We start from the raw sequence: 7,375 nt of genomic DNA on the forward strand, positions 1-7,375 counted from the left end.
GGAGAGAGAAGCGTATAGCTCGCTCTGGCGCGCGCAGTTGCCTAAGTATTAATAAGCTATGGTCGTATACATCAAGAAAATATCTTTTTAGCATTAAACGATTATCACCATAAGTTGTATCATTCTCGCATATACGCTTACCTATATATTGCTTTGTTTATATTTTCCGGTAATATTATGTGTATTTAATATTCGGAATTGGAGAATGTACAAGTATTATACATACGTATGTCGTTTGAAAGAATGCAAAAATAGATGTGACGAAAATTGTGATACAAACCGAAGGCGAAAATGATTCCCTGCGCGTGGCGAAGATGAAGTCGAATATGTAAAATGACATTATTCGCTCTGTTTTTGCGAAAATCAATTATGAAATTGCCCCTACTTAACTTCACAGACCATTTTCTTGAAAACGAAGTCACGCATGGTTTCACATATCCTATTTATTCTACTATATAATTGTATGTTTTGTAAATATTTTTTATTTAATAATATTAAATAAGAAAGTTGATTACTTCAACTAACGCTCATGCCGAGCTGAATGCATTCTTTCTCGTCAGAGTGCTGTGATCCCCCCAACAGGTCGGACTTCACTGGCCAAAAATACGAGGCGTAAGACTTGTTAGTGAGTTTGCCAATATATAGTGATTTTCAATCACGAAAAGTGATAAATAATGCTCATTATGCTAAAGCTAAAAGCAATAAAGAAAATACGAGAAGGAAAGAAGATAGGCAGAATGAAAGAAGCAACCAAAAGAAAAATACAGCAAAGATGGATCAAGAATTCCCTTAGTAACACAAACCTCGGCTCCCAAAGGTCGCTGAAACTCAACCCTACGTCAAATATGGTGGGTAGGAACAAAAGCAAGAAAGTAATAAAGAAAGAAAAGCAAAGAAGAGAACACAGTAGGGGATGCATATAGGAGAAGAAACGAGATTAGGAGCACAGCAGAAAGCTTTCCAATAGCAAAAATGCCAACAAGAAGTAGATTCGACATATTGCTATCACGAGAGACCCCACTCTCACAGATACAGCAACATTCTCAAATAATAGATATAAAAGAAACTACAAGTCAAACCGTACCTTCGAATTGATAAAGGAAAAGAACAAAAATCTACAAAATAAAGCAAATAGGCATAGAAATCACAAGTACGAGAGAGAATAATAAATGGAGCAAAAGGTATAGCATCACAAACGAAACCCTCAACGTCCCTGGCGCAGCCATCACAAATCACGTAGTGAATCCTTCTCCAGCAACCTCGATACCGAAAAACCAGACACATCCTAGAGAGGCCACCAGCCTCTCCAGGGAAGAACGCACAGAAACAAGCACCTCCGCAAAAAGAGGCAGAATGCCTCCAATAATCAGACTGCAAAATCCGGAGGACACTATAAAACTCACTGAAGATACTCCAAACACAGAGTCATTCCACATTAAACGAATACCCGCTGGTAAACACGTGCTGTACCTACACCCACGTGCTGTAACAAAGCGAAAGAAATATTAATTGAAAGTGTCAGCTACAGAGAATAAGAAACGCGCAGAAAAAATTGAAAAACTCAGTAATGCTTTGCGCCTAACCATGCTCACTGAAGACGAATCTGGTAGACGCTCATTTATCTGGTAGAGACTCCTGGAACGGAAACATTATCCGACGATTTGAAAGAAGAGTCAGTTATATCAGCAAATCTTGTATCGGTACAGCAACCTACAACTGGACCATCTCGTCAAACTCGATGGAGTTCTACGGAAAACCCGGGCGAACTACCAGCAAAAGCTGCCAACGAATAAATCGAAACCGTGGGAAGAAGTGACGACGTTGATATAGGAGACTTCATAAAGAATGTCAGGTACGCGAGAAGCCAATGCTACCAAAAACCATTGCTTCTAAAATTAATTCTTGTCAAGAAAATAATTGAAAGTAAGAAAAGAAGTACCCGCTTCGTTGAAATCGAAAACTACAAAGAATTATATCCCGCACAAAGGCAGAACGTTTCAATCCCAAATATAGCAACGAAACAAACATTTAAAACCTGCAAGCAGGAGAATCGCTATACAAGAAGAGAAAATCGACACGATAAAAACATACATCATGAACCCGAAAGAAGACATCGGACAATAAGTTATCCCGAGTCAACCAGATACACTGGTCAAAGCCCAGAACCTCGCGTCGGAAATGGAGTTATATATCAGAAAGAAGCAAGGAGCACGGAGACCAGCGATAATACTGGTATCACGCATACCGAACGAAGTTGAAAGAAGATTCCGACAGATAAATAACAAGCTTCCGAATGAGTGAGTGAAAGTAAAATATTCCAAGCGTTCATGAATCGGACACACAGACGAATTGATACTTTCGAAATTTTTCATTCGCCCACCATCGAGTTCTGTATACAATAATTGATCGCCGTGGAGTCCCGATTTTCGATCAATTACAGAGAAAATTCTGTACATCGTTCGTTGCAATCATTAAATTACTACAACTAACAGCACTTCATAACGAACAATCAATACATTGATAAAGAACTCTAGCGTAAGTGGAAATAATAAATTATTATCGTTGAGTCCTTTCATTGACAAAGATGGTATAATAACGGTTCGAGATGACTAACGTACGCGAAGCTGCCATCTCACACAGCTAATTATTCAAAAGCAACACAAATCGTGGGTACAGCGGGATTCAGGACACATTAAACGCAATCTGGCAATCCTTTGGATCAAACAATGGCAAAGTAGCGGTCAAATATTATAGAAATTAGGAAATACATATATAGATATATATTATATGAATATGCGTCATATATAATATGATGATATATATATATATATACATGACCTTGAAATGTTCTTGACCGCTTCATATAGAAAAATTCCAATTATGCGAAAGCCAGAATTCATTTTCGAAAATATTCAGCTGTCACAGTTTACGTGTCTCATCCTGTAAGATCTACGTATGTTATTTTAATTATAGAAAACATAATGCTGGTACATTTTCCAAGTTTCTGCGAATAAACGTATTGTCTCACGAGTTAAGGCAACTCTGTACAGCAATTAAATTCGTTTTAGCTTACCTAACTGCAAAAACAGCGAAATGCCTTTGTAAACGAGGATTGATTGTGAAACTTCCAGCAGTAGGATTCATACAGGATACATATTGTGTATTCTGAATTTCTTTTAACGTCAATTTCGTCCTGTCGTACCTAAAATTCCATCAAATTATTTTATGATATTAATTTACAATAGCTAAGATTATGCTAACCTACTATGAAACTGTAAAGACATCTGACTTTAACATACATCGCACGGCAAGAAAATAAAGAATATAGATAAAACTTTGGGTGGAAATTAAGAGGCTATAGTATGATATTGAATCTTAAAAAGTAATACAGATAATGATAGATCTCCATTCATTGATCTCCTTAACATGTATCTTTAAATGAACGAATAAGTAGTAAGTGTTTGGTTTACTTTGAATATGTTAATACGTTAGTCAAATTTGCCAATCCAAAAAGTTGTGTAAGGACAAAACTAATTGGTCCAACACGATGATTCATCTTTTTTTTCCAAGGTCGTTCTTTCAAGTTTTCAACATTATCGCAATTCCTTAAAATAAATCTGGATATTTTTAGATACGCTCATTGGTGTATTTTATAACCATTTGTAAGGAAATGGTACTTGGGCTAAGACCGATTAGTTTAAATAAAAGTTTAATTTCATAAAATTAATCGTTTGCAATACTAAGAAAACCAGAGCTCATAACTATTACAGGTCAGCTTTTAAAAATTGTGATATAAGAATTCGTCTTTGCTAAAATGATTTTGGTTACGAGTAATCAATATTGATGACAGCAATTCTTTTTTAGTTATCGATAACCATTCTAGATGACGGAAATTTTATTTTGATTATCAATAATCGTTACCAATGGCGAATTTTTTTTTTTATTACATTCGACCATATAAATAATGGTAATAATCAGTAAGTCTTACAAAATTTAAATTGAAACATTCTTGTGCCAGTTGTTTTCAGATCCATATCCATTACTTCTTTTTTTCTATATATATAATGGAAGAGCGGATTGATGAGAATACAAAAAACTATATAATCCGATTTAAAAACATTTTGCTTATTAAACAATGTTCAAAACATTGAAAACTCGAAGAAAAATAATCTTCAAGTAGGAGAATCATCAAGGAGAACCATAATATTTGTCGTTCCGATTAACTTTGTCCTCGTATAATTCTTTTACAAATAGAAATAAGTAAGTATTCAAAAATCCAAGATAAACGAAACACCCTGTATATGTTTTTCTCTTGTCGAAAGGTGCCTTTGATTCTTACCGTGGACCGTTAATCGTATTAAATTACAACTTTTTATGAACAGAGATTGCTTTTCTAGTTATGTCGAAACTTTCTATAGATAAAAATAAGAAACAATGAAAACATTCGTTTTGCGAAGAATACTAATCGTCCCGAAGATTTATTACAGTAGAACTCCATTTATCTGAGTTGCACAAAACTGTGTAATAGGATTTCACTGGCTCTCTCCATTACATTGGAATTTCTTGTTCAAATTAGGACTTAGCTGAAGTGAATGGATTCTATCGTGAGATAGTAGTTTACCAGAATAATGATGCATACTTCGATCTAATAAATAGAGTTTAGATAAATGTAGTCCTAATGTAGTTAAATTTGTCATTCGAAATAATAGTTTGACAGTAGAAAGTAAAGAAATTGAACTTTCAGCTTTAGAATTCTATCGTAATATTTACATTATACATAATATTTCTATATACCATATAAAATAATTATATATATAGTACATTATAATAATATTTATATATACCAGTGATTGTAGTCAATATGCTGTCTAATGAGTGTGTGAGGTTGAACGGTTCCATATGTATCGACTTCGGGCATATTCATATCATCGATGAAATAAATTAACTTTTTCATACCAGGTGGTCCATAATTTCTACCAGTCTTTTTCTCCAAATGCTTTTCCATTATTCGTTGTAACATTTCTTGAATATGCAATTAAACTTTTAATTATGTTCTAAAAAAGAACTACATAGAAAATGTGACGATCAAGAAACACTAATGAATAACATTTTGAAATCGAGAAACAATATGTAGCTTCCTTTTTCTCTTTTATTAACACATTCGGTACGGATGGAATCTATAGTTGCCGACATGGGCGAACCTCGCTTTGGGAAATATAGTCCCAAGTCTTTTCAATCAATTGCCAACCTTTGAGACATTGTAGAGGCAGTTCATACGTCTTGTAAATAGATAAATACAGCCACAAGAGAATTTGCCTACACTAGTGATATCAATGAGGACAGGATTTGAAATTCGTTAAGGTCCTATCTTTATGTGTGATTTTTGTAAATAATTATGATTATAACTGCAATTCTGTAAATAAAATTTTACAGATCATAATAATAATTCTGCAAATAAAACTGCGAATTATAATAATAATTATGTAAATGAACAATGTAAATAAATATTTGTAAATAATAATAATAATAATAACAATTCTGGAAATAAAGAGTTGAAATATTATATGTATAGATTTTATAACCTAAATGTATCCCACAGAAATATTTTTTCCGAAACCATATTTTATATTGAAGGCTTGTCTAAACGACAAATTCCATTCGCATGTTAAAAAATGTAGTAAAAGGAACATTTTCTAATGTTAAATATCTTTTGGAATATCTTTTGAAATATAACGGCATATTGATGTTAAACATATAGAAAAAGGAAAATTCAATTCTCCAAATTCTCTTCGTCGGAAAAGCTACTACGAATGTGTTAAAAAAGTCTTACAGAATCATTTAAATTAAGATATATAGGATGCCCTATAATTAATGATCCAGTTAGAAGACAGCGGTTCTACAAGAAAAGATAAGTTAAAAATATACAATATGGTTTTCACGTAAAACTTTTATTGACAAGTATTAGTGGAATTCACCGTAGACTATCATAGTTTTCAACTGTTCTAACTCCATTTTCCGAACAAGTTTAATGAACTAATCATCGCAATATAATCCAAAATTAAAAAAGTAATACTTAAAATTTAATTTCAACTTAGAAAGTAACGGGTATTCGGTTCTTTTAAATCTTAGTTCAACAGTTTTGAAAGGTTCTCTTTCTTAATAGTTGTATCTTCAAATGCCAATCATATTGCTTCACAGTGTCTCTGTGACAGACAATCCGCATCTGCCTCTCGTGGAAAATCAAAGCACAACGGGAGACAAAATTCAAGGCCACAGCCAGTCCGCGGATAATAATTACTTGTTTACTTTGACAGACGATTGTCCCCAGTAATGTCTAATGTGACCGAGGTCAATCTGTATAATGTCATCCAGGAAAAAGCCCCGTAAACTTCACGTCTGCGAGTACTTTGTTTTCCACTGGAATGGAAAATAAGAGACAACGTCTGCGAGCAAATATTGAAAGAATTTGAAGAACGTGTAAACGGGTAGCACGTAGCTCGGTTTAATCGTCTCTTTACTAACAGGCTTTTTTTGCTTTGATTCTCTTTCTTTATATCAACAATTTGGAAACGCAACGGTCGACAACGATTCTCACGTTTCTTTTTCTATTTTTGAACCGATTTTTTGTAACAAGATGAAACGCAGACATGAATAGAAATATTAATTTACTGTGGCATTTGTTGACACTTACGAGGCAAATATTTGAATACAATGTACATAGATGGGTATCGGCGAATCGTTACCAGATGTAACTTTGTATCGATGCAGGAATCAGAATACTGTCAGTTGGTAAGTAAGGCCCAATTGGAATACAAGTTTCAATGTGTAGAAGGCAGCACTGCCGTATAATTTACGGTAGATTCTCATCATTGTATTTTGTTTCTGAATCCTTGGTCAATCTTTACCCAATATATGTTAAAAAGCAGAATACTCATACGCCAATAATTTCTATAATGGCTCGGTTCTTTTGATCCAGTCTCTTTAATAACGCGGGATTAGAAAATCAGATTCTCTCAATTAACGACCTTTTTACCCATTTCCTCTTAATCGTAGTTATTTATTTTCTATAATCAACATATTTGCTATTATTGATAATAAAACTTGAGTGTACTGTAATGTACTGTAGTGAATAGTACCGTATTGAATAGTAATTGATATCACGCTACTGAAAATTGAAAACAATCTGATAAAGTGAAACTGATATAGATTTCATGAAACCTAGATATCATAAAAACAATTTTTTCGGAAACAAAGTTTTGCATGAATAAACAATCTATATTTGACATTTATCTTTTTATAGTACGGTTTTATATTTTATATAAACAGAATATTTGAAATTAAATTCTTTTAAGTCAATATAAGTATATATTTATCT

The sequence above is a fragment of the Bombus impatiens genome, unplaced genomic scaffold (assembly GCF_000188095.3).
Source record: "Bombus impatiens unplaced genomic scaffold, BIMP_2.2 scf_1500, whole genome shotgun sequence".
Taxonomy (NCBI): Eukaryota; Metazoa; Arthropoda; class Insecta; order Hymenoptera; family Apidae; genus Bombus; species Bombus impatiens.